This window comes from Tursiops truncatus, chromosome 4 (assembly GCF_011762595.2).
Source record: "Tursiops truncatus isolate mTurTru1 chromosome 4, mTurTru1.mat.Y, whole genome shotgun sequence".
NCBI lineage: Eukaryota > Metazoa > Chordata > Mammalia > Artiodactyla > Delphinidae > Tursiops > Tursiops truncatus.
Window position 1 is genome coordinate 98,025,444 of NC_047037.1, and position 15,922 is coordinate 98,041,365.

A 15,922-nucleotide genomic window follows, 5' to 3' on the forward strand; every position below is an offset into this window, starting at 1 on the left:
CTTCTGTAAGCGACTTACGAAGTACTATTGGTGATGTTTAAAGAATATTGGAGAGAAATGCCAAAATACAACTAAAGACTTTTATATCCTGGCAGAAAAAAATGCAGAAATTTGCACTAGATGAAAATACGTATAGTTACACCAACTGGCATCTGAAAATCAAGGGTGGCCATTTATTGGATTGGGAACAACTTAGCACAAGGTTTGGGTGACGTGTTACAAGGCATTACACTCCACATTATCTTCTTTTTTATTTATCTTTCTTAAGTCAACAATTTGGATGAATAGAGTTTTATACTGTAATCAAAGTCACAAACGTCACAAATGTGGAAGGAATAATTAGCATGCATCATGACATACTAACAGCCAACAGAACTCAACAGGTTCAATCAAATTGGTTGAAGCTAATAGGATGAAATGTAACTAAAGATGAATGTAAAATCCTATATTTTGATTCAGTAAATCAATAGCCCATAAACAGAGAGGGAGCTCTCAGTGAACAGTAGTTCATGTGAAAAAGACTCAGATTTTTAATTGGTTGAATGTTCAACATATCCAAAAGCTGACAGAAAAATAAATGCAATTCACTTTTCCCACCTCAGGCAGATAAAGCCTTGTTTTATCGAACGATGGATCTATACATTTGCAGAGGCCGCTATGTACAGACAAGAGATGGAGAGCTTTAGTTGTTGGTCTCATTCCTCGTGATCTCTTCCTGCTTGGCTTGGAGTTGCTCTCACAGTGCTTCCTTGATCTTAGACCTCAGTCTGGTCAGCAAGCTGCGTCTTGCTGGGCTTGTCTGTTTTCAGCTTGTGGAAGTGTTCCGTGAGAATCCACTTGTTTTTAAACATGTTCCCCTTCACCTTCGGGTGCTGGCTGTGATACATGTGGTGATCAGTCTTCTTAGATTCATGGTATCTTCTGAGCAGCCAATGCAGAATTCTCATCCAGGTTACCTTCTCAGGCATTTGAACAATGAGAGTACATTTTGCATGCCCATGTCCCCATCCCTGCCCTTGAGACAGGCCAAGGTGTTTTTCCAGCATTGAGCGCAGGACTGGACAGTTAAAGGTTTCCAGATGAGCAGCCCATCTTAGATCAGCTTCCCAATCCATTGTTGGGAATTGACATTGGTGATTTTGTTGGTCTCATTTGGGTCTGACCAGACCTTATTTTTGCTGCAGTGAAGGATAGTGGAGGTGAGCCTCTTTTGAAGCCTCATGGCTGCAATTCCGTTTTCAATTAGCCATTTTAGTGACCAGATCACAGGAGGTAACTAGTCCTGTTGTAACTTGGCAGTGACTCTTGTTTGAAGGGTCCACCCGTCCAACACACACTTACCTAGCACTTCCCAAAGTAGCTGATCAGTGCTACATAGTAATAAAGGCAAACAAAGACTTGAAGAGCTTTTTGTTTAACATTTTATCATATTTGTATTTAATTCTGGTGCCACATTTTTGAGATATTGATGAACTGTAACATAACTGAATGAAGGGGAGTTTTATTTATTTCAATATTTGTGTTATACAGGGTTAATGCCTGACACAGCAAGGACCCTCCTGGACCCTGTTTCTAGGCTACAACCAGCACTGGTTGGACAAGTCACTGCCTGGGTCATAGCAGTTGTTAAATATTTTGAATATAACCCTGAACCTATTGAAATGTTAGGGCTGCAAGATATAGAAACTAACGAGTGTCTGCTCTACTCACAAACTCTTTCAGTTTCTGGGAAGACTCAGATATGTTGGGGCAGGTTCAAGCCACATGAGCTGGCCATTCTGGCCATGGGTGATTGGACCAGGGACAGACACTGTATACCCAAGCTGAGCCAATGAGTTTCTCTCTTCAGAAACTTGACCTGAAAGACACAGCGGTTGGGACTTGTTGGGGCTGAGTCACCATAATGACATCATTGCCCAAAGGGGAAGGTCCATGAATTCCTGGTCCTACCCTATCCAGGGTTTGGATGTTTAACTCTACCAGTAGTAGCTTTCCAATAAATTCCCATTTTTGCTTACATTGCTAGAGTAGCTGTTTCTTGTAACCAGAACTCTTAACTAATATCCTATATTAGCATGTGGAATGACTACTACTCGTTGTCTTGTTCACAGCCTCCAGCACCAAGCATAGTGCCCAGCATGGATTAGACACTCAAGAAATATTTGCTGCCTCAATAAACAGCTCTCTGTAGGAAGGAGAAGAGCACCTTGAATCCATCCATCTATCTATCTATCTATCTATCTATCTATCTATCTATCTATCTCTCTGATTTGGATAAATATATAGGGTTGAAAATGGGGACATTTCATCCACATTGCTGGAGTATGTATGGTCTCTGGAGGAAAAACAGATTTACGTGCCTCTTGCTTTTGCTCGTAATTTTTTCTTCATTAAAGTTTCCTCCCAAATTAAAAAAAAAAAATTTGTGTTATAAAGTAGTAGCACTTAGAAATGCTTATATGTTGAAATGGATGGATAAAAATCCTTTACAACAACCCTGCAAAGCAGATGTTATTCCTTCTTAGGGAGGTAAAAAGCAAGGTTTAAGAGAGGTCAAGTCACCCACCTACAATCACACAGCTAATTAGTAGCAAAGTCTGAATTTTGAACTCATCTCTGTTTGACTCCGAAAATCAAGGCTTTTTCTAATGTGCCAATCATCTCATTGTATTAAAATAAATACTTTCCTTTTGTGATTTATTTATGTAAGAATATGAAAAGACCTATAAGGATACAAACATTTAAAACACATTTAACTAGGGCTTCCCTGGTTGCGCAGTGGTTGAGAGTCCGCCTGCCGATGCAGGGGACGTGGGTTCGTGCCCCGGTCTGGGAAGATCCCACATGCCGTGGGGCGGCTGGCCCCGTGAGCCATAGTGGGTGTACCGAAAAAAACAAACAAAAAAAATTAACTATACTGTGGACTCTTTTTTATGGAAAAAAAAGAAAAAATATTAAACAAAATATAAAATTTGATAAATAGCAAATAATCCTGTGTACAATATAAGATATTTGAAATTTGTTCTTTGTTTCTTCAGGTATGCCTATTTTTTTTCTACTTCAGGTGCCTATTTATTTTCTAACTTGTTCCCTACAGGCTGGGACTTCATTATATATAATTCTAGTATAAGTATGTGAAATTATAGCTTTCAAAATAAATATGGTTTTTATGAGTGAATAAAAAAACACTGTATATGAACTTCTAGGGAAAATATAAATCATTTACTTTAATAGGATCAAGGAAATAACAACAAGCAGGCATTGTGATTGATATGTTAATGGATATGCACATAAATACATTTCATAGAAAATTAAATACACAAGAGTAGGAATACATTAGTGTTTTAGACTGCATAATTTCTCTGAAGACATTATCACAAGCACCAAAACCTTGGGAGTTTGGGATTGACATGTACACACTGCTATATTTAAAACAGATAACCAACAAGGACCTACTGTATAGCACAGGGAACTCTGCCCAATATTCTGTAATAACCTAAATGGGAAACGAACTCAAAAAAGAATAGATACATGTATATGTATAACTGAATCACTTTGCAGTACACCTGAAACTAACACAACATTGTAAATCAACTATACTCCAATGTAAAATTTTTTAAAATTAAAAAAAATAAATAAAGTCACTGTAGTAGCCAGTTCCATAGCTTCAACTGACATGTTGATTTGTGGTTCATTTAAATGCATGTTTCATTTAAATGCATGTTTCATTGAAAAAGCATGAATACTACTTTTGAATATTCCCCTTGCCCACCCAAAACAACCTGGCCATCATCCAACAGAAGGGAAATTGTGATCTCTCAGAAGAGATTTTATTATACAAATTATACTGTAATCATTTTTCTTAAAATGAAAGCAGACTATTGCATGAACTCTTCTACATTGGTTTTGAAAACACACACACACAGCATCACCACCACCATCAACAGCAGCAGCAGCAACAAAAACTTCTAAGCAGTGACCTGTAGTCTGGACAATACTTGGTCAACATCTTAAAGTGCTAGAACTCCTGGACTGCTGGGGAGAAATGCTTGGTATTTAGCATGAAAGCCTTGGCTGTTTCTTAGAGGAATATGTGTTTGGTTTTGATTTCAGCTTAATATGATTCAGTGGCTGGAAACGTGACTGCTAAAGTAACAGCCAACACGAACAAGTCTTTCAGCTGGGAGAGGGTCATGCAGGGATTAGGCTCAGGTGTTGGGAGAAGCGTTATGAAGGGTGGGTTTCTGTGATCTGTGAAGTTCATTGGCAAGGGCTAAAATGCTGGCTGGCAATGATGGGAATATGATCTTAAACACATTTTGTGGGGAAGAAAAGTATTTTAAAACATTCTTTAGGCCTTTGCTTTTGAGGCAGGAGATAGATGGACTCCAAGGCTAGGCATTTGCAACTAGCCTCCTGTTAACTTTTCCTAAGGAAGGAGGCAGGTGGGCTCTAGGCTAGATATTTACAACCAGCCTCCCATCTGCACTTCGAGATAGGAAAAAAACAACAGGGACAGGGTAAATAGCTGGACTATGGACACTTTAAGATAACAGTCACTGCGGGGACAGAGAGAGGCTAAACCCTGTTTGAGGAAAGATCAATAGGTCACATATTTCCCGTCCTTGGGGCAAGGGAGACACTGCACATGTGCAGAAAGGCTCCTTGGGGGTAAAAAAGGAGGGGGCACCACCCCATAATAGGTGATGCCAAGTCCCCCCATAGACCTCTGGACTGGAATCCATCTTGGAAAAAAGTTGTGCACGCATGTTGGGGAGGTGCCTAGGGAAGGTCAGGTGTGGGAAAAGAAACCAGATAATTGGCCAAAGTTAAAAAAAAGACCTGGAGGAACTGCCCTATATAAGTGAGTCAGACACCTCTTTACTGTCCTCCTCTTCATTAGGGAGGACGCCCACACCCCTTTCTCTCTGGGTGTGTATCTCTGCCTTACTTCTGTCTTAACTAAACAGTTCCTCCGTGTGCTCTCCCACTTGTGCTGCGCCTCTAATAATGTACCTGTTTTTACATGTTTGCCTCCTTGAGAAATGCATTTTTCAATGGGGACAAGGGCCAGGGGAATTTTGCTTTTAGCTTTTAGACCCTGGTGGACTGGTGGCTAGGATTCCTGGTTTTCATCCAGGCTACCCATGTTCAGTTCTTGGGCAGGGAGCTAAGATCTCGCTTCAAGGCACCGCTCACTGCTCACTCTCCGAGATCAGTTTTTCCCATCCCCCTTTCCTCTAAGAAATCTTAACTAATGGATAACATTTTAAAATTTATTTTTTAAAATAGAAACCTATTTTTAAAATTAAAACATTAATTTTAATTTCCCTATACTTTTATTATCTTCATTCTTACAATCTGGACATGAATAGGAGATTTTATTTTATTTTATTTTTTTTGGCGGTACGTGGGCCTCTCACTGTCGTGGTCTCTCCCGTTGCGGAGCACAGACTCCAGACGCGCAGGCTCAGCGGCCATGGCTCGCGGACCCAGCCGCCCCGCGGCATGTGGGATCTTCCCGGACTGGTGCACGAACCCGTGTCCTCTGCATCGGCAGGAGGACTCTCAACCACTGCGCCACCAGGGAAGCCCTAATAGGAGATTTTAAATGAATAACATGAGCTGTTCTGTGCCATGTTAAGAATGCAGGCTTTACCAAAGGCAGCAGGGTTTGAATCCTGCTTTGCGTCTTTACTCAATCAAGAGGCACTGGGAATGTAGCAGTCAACAAAAGAGACAACAATCCCTGCCATCACACACCATACCTACTAGCTTTAGGACATTAACTATACTGTGACTCAGCTTCCTCCTTTACAGGGATTATAAAGGTATCTACTTCTGGGCATGTCTTAAGCATTAACTGAGTTGATTTACATAAAATGTTTAGAACAGAGTTTAGCACATAGAAAGCATTTAATAAGTGTTAGCTATTTCATTTAAAACCTTTGTTGTTATTGGTGTTAACTTGTTTTATTGTGAAGCATAACACACACACACAGTGGATCCCCAGAAGCTCCTGTACCCAAGTCTTTTTTTCAGGTTCTGCTTTCAGGGGAACCCAGACTGTGACGCAGCCCTTCATTGACGATGTGTGTTCCACGTATCTTCTCCCACTCTGTGGCCTTGCATTGCATTCTTTAATAGGATGTTTTGATGAAAAGAAGTTCTTAATCTTAATCTAGATCAATTTCTCAATCTTACGTGTTTTTTGTGTCCTGGTCATGAAATCCTTCACTACCCCAATATCATGAAGATGTTCTTCTATATTTTCTTCCAAAATTTTAATTTTTCAAACTCTCACATTTATAGCCAGTTATAGCCCATCTGTCATTGATTTTGTGTTTGGTGAGTGGTAAAGGAAAGTTTCTTACTTTTTCCATAGGGTATCTAGTTGACTGTGGTAAGCAGAACAATGGCCCCACAAAGATGCCCTTTTCCTGATCCCTGGAACCTCATAATATGCTACCTTCCATGGCAAAAGGGACTTTGCAGATGTGACTCTGAGATGAGGAGTTTATCCTGGTTATTATCTGACTGGACCCAACCTAACCAAATGGATCTGTAAAATAGATTCTTTCCAGGCTGTGGTCAAAGGGAGATTTAATTAGGGAAGAATAATCAGAGAGAGGCAACACTGTTGGCCTTGAAGATGGAGGAAGGGGGTCACAAGCCAACGTAGAGTGGGGAACATGGGTGGCTTTAGGAACCTGGAAATGGCGAGGAAACGAGTTCTCTCCTAGAGCCTCCAGAAAAGAACGTGCAGTCCTGCCAATATTCGATTTTATCCTAGTGAGAGCTGTGTTGGGCTGCTGACCTAAAAAACGGTAAGATAATATATTTGTGTTGCTTTAAGCCACTAAGTTTGTGGTTATTTGTTATGTCAGCTACAGAAAATTAATACATTGACCCAGCACTATTTATTGAAAAGGCTATCATTTACCCACTTTTCTACAGCTCCACTTTTGTCATAATTACGTGTTTATCTATTCATTGTCTGTTTCTGCATTTTCATTTTCTCTCCTGTTCCAGTAGTCTTTTGGTCCATTTTTGTACCAGTATTGCACTCCTTTAACTTCTATAACTTTTTAATATTTTAAAATTATTTAATAGTTCTGTTAACTAATTCTCAGTAGAGCAAATTTTCCCATAGTCTTCTTTAACAGCAATTTGGCTTTCCTTACCTCTCTACATTTCAATATAAATTACATAACCACTTGTTAATTTCAACAACAATAACAAAAACTCATTGGGATTTTGATCAGTATTGCACTTGCGCCATAGATCAATTCAGGAAGCTGACCTCTTTATAATACTGGTATTTAAAACATCTATGGTGTATTCTTTCAGTTATCTGATCTTCCTTAATTTTTCTTAATAATGCTTGTAATTTTCTGTGTAGAGGCCTTGCATGTCTTTAGTTAGATTTATTCTTGTGTTTAATTTAATTTTATTTTAAATGGCATATTTTAAATATTTTGGGGTTGTTTTTTGGCTAATGTATACAGTTGATTTTTGTATACTATATAAACAATTTTTATATATGGACTTTTCCTGTATCTTTGCTAGCACACTTATTAATTCTAAAAATTTAACTGTAGATTCTTTTGGAATTTTACATATGCAACCATATGACCTGAGAATAATGACAATTTTAGTTCTTTTCCTGTGCTATAACTTTGATTTCATTTTTATGCATTATTCCATAGCTAGAACCTTTAATACAGTGCTGAATAAAAGTGGGGAGAACAGGTATTTGTCTTGTTCTTGATATTAAAGAAAAGCTTTCAATATTTCCCCAAGAAGTATAAGATTTGTTATATGCTTTTTAGAACTACTTTTGATCAGATTTGGAAGTTCCCATCTATTACTAGGTTGTTAGGAGTGGTTTTTTTAAAGTACGCCTTTTATTTTGAGATAATTTGTAGATTAACATGCAGTTGTAAGACATAATAGAGAGAGTCTGTACCATTTACCCAGGTTCTTCCAGTGGTGCCATCTTGCGGAGATACAGTGTAATGTTACAGTGAAGACCTTGACATTACAATCCAACAATCTTATTCAGACTTCTCTGGCTTTACTTATACTCATGTGTATTTAGTTCTATACAATTTTATCTCATGTGTAAGTTGACCATAGTCAAGATACAGAATGTTTCCATCACCATAAGGATTCCTCATGTTGCCCTTTTATAAGCACATTTCTTTCCTCTCCCTGCCTACTATTCCTAACTCCTGGTAGGCACTAATCTGTTCCTTATTTCTAAAAAAAAAAATTTTTAACATTTTATATAAATCAAATAGATGATGTAGTATGCAATCTTTAGGAATTGATTTTTTTCACTCAGCATAATTCCCTGGAGATTCATCCAAGTTTTTTGACATAAAAAGAGTTCATTCCTTTTTACTGCTGAATAGTTTTCCATAGTAAGGATATATCCCACTTTGTTTAAACATTCACCTATTGAAGGACATCTGGGTTGTTTCAGTTTGGGGCTATTATGAATAAAACTCCTATGAAAATTTATGTATAGATTTTTGTGTGAACATAAGTTTCACTTCTCTGGGATAAATGTCCATGAGTGCAAATTGCTGGGTCATATGGTGTTTTCATATTTAGGTTTATAAGGAAGTGCTGAATTATTTCCCATTGTGGCTATACCAAAGAGTTTCTTTTCTTAAATTAATTTTTATTGGAGTATAGCTGCTTTACAATGTTGTGTTAGTTTCTGCTAAGGAGTTTTTTTTAAACCATGAATAAATGTTGAAGTTGGTCAAATATCTTTATCATCACCTGTTTAGTTGATCTTATGACTTTTCTCCTTTATTCTGTTACAGTGGTGAATTCTGTGGTAATCTTTGGATTTAAAGGAAACATATTCTCAACTGAGTTTTGTTTGTCCTTCTTTTTTAGTTCTTTTAAGTGTATGTTTAGGTTGGTTATCTGAGATTTTTCTTATTTCTTAGGTAGGCGTGTATTGCTATCAACTTCCCGCATGGAACTTCTTTCACTGTTCTTGCTTATTATTCACTTTTCTGTTATTCAGGTTGAATAATTTCTATTGATTTGTCTTCAAGTTCAATAACCCTTTCTTCTGAAATATTCAATCTGTTGTTAAGCCTATACATTGAATTTTTCATTTCGCCTATTGAACTTTTCAGTTCTAGAATTTCCACTTGAATAGTGTGGGTTAATTTCAGCTGGTCTGGATTGACCACAGGCTTATTTCCAGAGATACTTACCTTGTCCAACACTATAGAATGTATTAACTAAAAACAGATGTTCTAAACAAAAAAAAAACAGATGTTCTCTAACCATTTAGAGATGAAAGAGGCATGGGAAACAAACACCTCTGCTGTCTAAGGGAATGATATTCTAAAAATTTTGTAACTAAAGGCAAACTACAGTATTGAATAGGGTATCTAATTTATTCTCTACTTTGATTCCTATCATCAATTAACCTCTACACTAATGAAAGTTGATCATTGTTATTCCAGAATAAAAAGAAAGAAAGGGGAAAAGAGAAAAAATAAAAAATAACAGAGCCCAGAAATTAGAGTGGATTCTAAGTGAAAAGATGGGAAGACACCTAAAGAGAAATTTAACCTCTTCTAATTTTTATTAATTTGACCTTGGTTTATCAGATATTCATGCTGAAACTAACAGTTTTAATATAATTACTATGTGCCAGGCACTGTGCTAAATGGCTAATGTATTTTATTTCCATTTATTCATATAAGCACAGTAAGAAATCTTTCTTATTATCTCTACTTTACAGGTGAGGAACAGAGGTTCAGCAAGGTAAGTTAAAAACGGAAGTTGCTGAGCACAGTAATGAACCAAGTCAGGTGGGTAGACACTTCCTGGACCAGGCAAGTTTTGAGTTTGATTTTGAATGCAGAAACAAAGGCAAGAAAGGTTGGAACTGAGTAGTTTTTCTCCTACGAATCTTCAGGAAATTACCATGTTGTTGTCTGTCTAAACTATTGATCTGCACAAACCATGTCCAGTGGAAAAAGGACCTCTGGGTTCAACTTGTAAAGACCTGTAATGGATATTTGATAATGGATAATGGATATTTGATAAGGATGATGATGACTAATGGCTGATAGGGCTGAAGGTCTCCACCACAATGCAGGACTTTAATTAAAAGCTGGCTTTGATTCTCTGTAGACAGGTATGCAGCTTTGCCACATTGAACAAATTCTGGGCCAGAGATTTCAAAGTTCCAAAGTTTGCATCTCTTTCTATTGAAATCCTTCTCTAGATTTAAATTAAACCTTCTTCTTGCCCCTCACACATTGCAATTTATCATGTTTTTCTTGACTCATTGATCCAACTCTGAAGAAACCATTAAGAAAATCCTTTCCAGGGCTTCCCTGGTGGCGCAGTGGTTGAGAGTCCGCCTGCCGATGCAGGGGACACGGGTTCTATGCCCCGGTCCGGGAAGATCCCACATGCCGCAGAGCGGCTGGGCCCGTGAGCCATGGCCGCTGAGCCTGCGCGTCCGGAGCCTGTGCTCCGCAACGGGAGAGGCCACAACAGTGAGAGGCCCGCGTACCGCAAAAAAAAAAAAAAAAAAAAAAAAAATCCTTTCCAAACTCTTCTCTATCATGCATTTGAACAATAACCTTTGATTTTATTTCTATGCATCCCCCTGTTGATTTTACACTCTACTCAAAGAATTACTAACTCTCTGGGACTCATATTTGTCCTCTGTAAAATGGAAGAAATTGTTTAATCGTGACTTTGCTCCAAATCAGACTTTGCTCCTCTAAGTCCCAGGTGTTCAAAGAATTAATTCACACAGTAGGGTGCTGGAGGTGTGACAAACACAGAGAGAGGCATTGCCCAGATAGAAATAGAAGTAGCTCTGCTTTCTGTTCACATATTGATGTTCAATTAATTGAACATATTAATTGAACTTGACAGGATTTCATTTGAAGGGATCTGATACTAAAACAAATTTGAAAACCATTGGATTAGGTTCTTTCTAGCTCTAAGCAGTCTAAGATAATAACCTATGATTCTGCAATCTGAACAACAGAGAGAAGAGCTGTTTTATCTATTTACATTTTGCGTGTTTTCAGAGACTTAGAAACAGATATGTTTCTAAGGAATTTAGTGACTAGGTATGTGGGTGATATATAAGGCTTGGCCGAGTGCACAAGTAGGAACTGATCCTGTCAGAGAGGGCTCCAGAGATGGATTCTTTTCTCCTAAAATCGTTTATAGCCCCTCCTCAGGAACTAGAGAAAAGACTCATGTAGCTATTTTCCCTAGCCCTGTTGACTCTGCTAATTTGACGGTAGCAGAACAGTGTTGGTGAATTTTAGGTAAAGCCAATAAGGAGAGTGGGACTTCAGCCTTCCCCTCCTCCTACACTGGCAGCTCCTCCCATTCTGGCTGGGGAAGTGATAGAGCAGAACTGAAGTTTATTTTAAACCTTTTGGGTCAGACACTTCAAAGCTGCCATGGCTACTGGAAATCTACCCCAACCTCTACAGTATCACCAGTCAGGGTGCAGAATGTACCCCTTTTACAGCCTCTGGTGTTGTGAGGCAGTTGGTGACTGCCTCAAAACCTAGGGAGGGGCTTCCCTGGTGACTCAGTGGTTGAGAATCTGCCTGCCAATGCAGGGGACATGGGTTCGAGCCCTGGTCTGGGAAGATCCCACATGCCGCGGAGCAACTGGGCCCGTGAGCCACAACTACTGAGCCCGCACGTGCGATGAAGAGTGGCCCCTGCTTGCCACAACTAGAGAAAGCCCTTGCACAGAAATGAAGACCCAACACAGCCATAAATAAATAAATTAATTAATTAAAAAAAAAAAAAAAACCCTAGGAAGGATGCCTGCCAGGTACTGTATACTCTATACTGTGTATAAATCATAGGGTAGGGTTGGGGCAGAGTGCTTCATTACAAACTCCACTCTATTTTGAACTAAGAAGAAAGCATTCATAAGCTTCAAATTATTAATACTGGAATCACTAATGTAAATAATTGTAATGCTTTCTGGAGACCATTCCGTAGGATGGAAAAGTAGCAGCTCTGCATCTACCTGAGCTCCCCTATCTACCTGCCTCAGCATCACCACTCACTCTCCATCCCCCACTCCACTTGCAGAGTGATCTATCTCAAATATCAGCCTGATTATGCCATCTTCTGCCTCAATGTCTTGGATGAATTTCCACTGACTTCTGAATAAAATACAAACTCTCTGGAAAAACATACGAAGACCAGCTTCATCCTGCTCCGTTCTCCACCCTGTACCTTTGGTTCCTGCCATTCCGTTTTCACTCTAGCAGAGGTTAAAGCCTGAAGTCTCAGCCCAGCTGGGTAGAATGTTGAAAATATCTTCCTTTTTCTTTTAAAAAGTGTCCTGTGTTTCTCAAGCATGGTTCTCAAGTCTCTTTGAAACAAAATCAATGAGCATCTTTATTAAACACTTCTAAGGCCCTAGCCCCAAGAACTGCTGTTTCATATAGCAACAATTTAAACAGAGGTGCTACCAGCAAGTGGATCTCGTTGCCTTTGGGGGCTGCGGTCATGCCTCTCAAAGTGAATTTGGAGGGTCTACACCCCTGGTAGTCAGTGCCTGCTGGGACCAGATGCTGTGACCACCGGGTCCCCAAGTGCCCACCTCCCCCACACATGATGGGAGGTTTGGGGGGGTGTACAATTCACCCTGTCCCCTCCTGAGCCCTGCAGACCACAACGTGGGCACCTGGCCCCGCGCCTGGGCCCACTCGATCCAGATCATGAAGGTGGAGGAGATCACAGCCAGCAGGTGTCCCCCACCATCAGTCAAGCAATTCCATGACTCCAAGATCAACTTCCGGCTGCCCCACCAGGTCCTGCATTGTCAGCACAAGCCATGCTTCACCACCAAGAGGCCCAACACCTTCTTTCATGTGCAGGCCCTCCCGGTCCCCAGGTCTGCCCAAATAAAACTCTTTGTTTAAACCAAAACAACCAACCAAATGAAACAAAACAAACCAAAAACAAAACCAAAAAAAACTTCTAATAATAGAGTGAATATTTATTGCCAGACATTAGGCTGTATGTTCTAGGTTAACTCTTTTAATCATTACAACAACCCTAAGAGGTAGGTGCTGTTTTTAACTTCATCTGATGGATGAGGAAACCGAGGCACAGAGAGGTTAAATAATTGTCCAAGTTCGTAAGTGGCAAAGCCAGGTTTCAAACGCTGGCAGTCAGGCTTCACGAGCCATCCTCTTAACCATGCTCCCTTATAGCCTCTTACTAAAATGCAGATTCACAGGCTCCTTCACAAACTAAGGGTATACTTTTCAAATAAGATTCCCAAGGTGATTCTTCTATACACTTGTTTGAAAGCCATTATGGTAAATGTTGCTCAAATAGAAAATAGTAGAAGGTGAGTGCCCTCTAGTGTATATACACGAGTATTACACGTTTGTTGGTGTTGATGAATCAGATCTTTTATCAGTTCCTTACAAAAGAGCCACATTTCATGATGTACAAATTTTTTTTTTAATTTATTAAATTTTTTTTTGGCTGTGTTGGGTCTTCGTTTCTGTGCGAGGGCTTTCTCTAGTTGCGGCGAGCGGGGGCCACTATTCATCGCAGTGTGCGGGCCTCTCACTGTCGTGGCCTCTCTTGTTGCGGAGCACAAGCTCCAGACGCGCAGGCTCAATAGTTGTGGCTCACGGGCCTAGTTGCTCCGCAGCACGTGGGATCTTCCCAGACTAGGGCTCGAACCCGTGTCCCCTGCATTGGCAGGCAGATCCTCAACCACTGCGCCACCAGGGAAGCCCCTGTGATATACAAATTTAAAGAACTGTATCAGGGTAAATTATTTCCATGTCAGTGACTTAACTGATTGACACTACATTAAATTTATTTTGTCACAAAATTTATGTAAATATTGCCAGCAACTGTCTCTTATTAGACCTCAGCAGTTCCTGGGAATTCGATTTAATTATTGGAAGCCTCCATACCAGCACGTCTGGTTACTAGGAATAGAGACTCATAGCCTTAGCGCACAGTAACTGATAAATGTGGAACATCAAATCCACATCGTGGAATGGCAGATTTTACTCATCCTATCTGTGGTGGCTTCACTATATCATTAATTGTCTTCAGTAGGTTCTGCTCAATTTATTCTCTCAGAAGGGGATTATACTTACAGCCTTCTGTTTTTTTTCTTATCCTCTTTCAGTTAGGGTTGGAAGGGAGGAGAATCAATTAACTATTTAGTGTGATATATATAAATCCCCTGTATTACTATGTTAGGCTATAGCTTATTCTCAAACAGGAAACCATCCATGGATTTTTTTTAGGTTAGAGTTAAATGTCTGAAACAAAAAGACCCCAAAATGTAGTGGCTAAAACAAGATTGAAGTTTATTCTCTTCGATATAACTGTCCAGAGGTAGTAGCCCTGACATCTACTCTCAACACAGATTCCATTTTGGGTTCAAAATAACTGCTCCACTTCCTGCGCTTACATCTGTATCCTAGCCAATGGAGAAAAGACCAGGGAAGAACACAGCCCTTCCTTTTAAAGACAAACCCAGAAGTGGCATACAACAGTTTTGCTCACATCCCATAGACCAGAATTTGGCCATAAGCTTCAAGAGAGGGTGGGAATGTAGTCTTCAGTGAGGCAGCTATATGCCCCACTAAAACCTGGAGTACCATAATTAAAGGAAGAAGAGGAGAATGGATTTTCAGTGGAGAAATAGTTGTCTTTGCCACAAACCACTTTCTATATTTGAACATTTTTATGTGATTCTATAAGCAGCCAGTTATTCACAGAAAATAGGCAAGAAAAACAAGTATCAGGTATTTCAAGAATGACAGTTAATGAAATGGTAGAATTTTTACAGAGATGCTGCTGATTCAGCTGAGAACCTGTTTTCTTTGCTTTATTGCCCTTCATGGCAGAGATTTATTAATTATGGACCTAGACAATCAATTCAAAAGTAAATACAGGCAGTCCTTGAATTGCATGACCTCAATATGCACAAATTTCAGTTAGTTACCATGGTTTAGTTAAATATCACCAGCTCCCCAACAACATAGTTCAAATTCAGTTACCACACACACACACACACACACACACACACACGGTAGATAGAGATAAAGATGGATATATAAAGTGCAGGCCGCATAGCCCAGGGAGATCAGCTCAGTGCATCGTGACCACCTAGAGGGGTGGGATAGGCAGGGTGGGAGGGAGACGCAAGAGGGAGGAGATATGGGGATATATGTATATGTATAGCTGATTCACTTTGTTATACAGCAGAAACTAACACACCATTGTAAAGCAATTATACTCCAATAAAGATGTTAAAAAAAATAAAGCACAAACTTTGTGCTAGCTCTTCAGTCCACAAATCACTACATAAATAACAGGTGCACATGATATTCACTGACCAATCACATTACTTTTTTTGAAAGACTGTTTGTAGCAACCTAAATGTCCATCGACAGAGGAATGGATAAAGAAGATGTGTTACATATATACAATGGAATATTACTCAGCTGTAAAAAAGAATGAAATAATGCCATCTGCAGCGCCATGAATGGACCTAGGGGTTATCATACTAAGTGAATTAAGTCAGACAGAGAAAGACAAATACCAATTATATCACTTATATGTGGAATTTAAAGAAAATGATATAAATGAACTTACTTAAAAATGGAAACAGACTCACAGCCTTTGAAAACAAACTTATGGTTACCAAAGGGGAAAAATGTGGCAGTGGGGAGGATAAATTAGGAGGTTGGAATTAACATATACACACTACATACCGAGAGCAAAGTGGGTAACTATGTTGCTTCTTTGTCGAACAGTAATAAATTCATGTGACATTTTACAAAAATGAAACTGAAAGAGGTAATTGGACAATAGACACGAAAGTGTAGTAAAGCGA

At 39.4% G+C, this 15,922-nt stretch overlaps 1 protein-coding gene, 1 non-coding gene and 1 pseudogene across 3 annotated transcripts in view; 2 read left to right on the forward strand and 1 right to left on the reverse strand.

The window, feature by feature from the left end:
• The window catches only part of CPOX (coproporphyrinogen oxidase), an 84,590-nt gene that overhangs the window by 44,402 nt on the left and 24,266 nt on the right, over positions 1-15,922 (forward strand). For both annotated transcript variants that reach the window (XM_019922687.3, XM_073804352.1), the window contains exon 2: positions 9,779-9,801. The gene's annotated coding sequence lies outside the window, so the exon portion shown is untranslated. The remainder of the gene's footprint in view (positions 1-9,778; positions 9,802-15,922) is intronic.
• LOC101322571 (large ribosomal subunit protein eL19-like) lies at positions 756-6,085 on the reverse strand (annotated as a pseudogene).
• LOC117312252 (small nucleolar RNA SNORA68) lies at positions 12,453-12,584 on the forward strand. Its single transcript, XR_004526511.1, has one exon. It is a non-coding gene; the product is annotated as a small nucleolar RNA SNORA68 (small nucleolar RNA).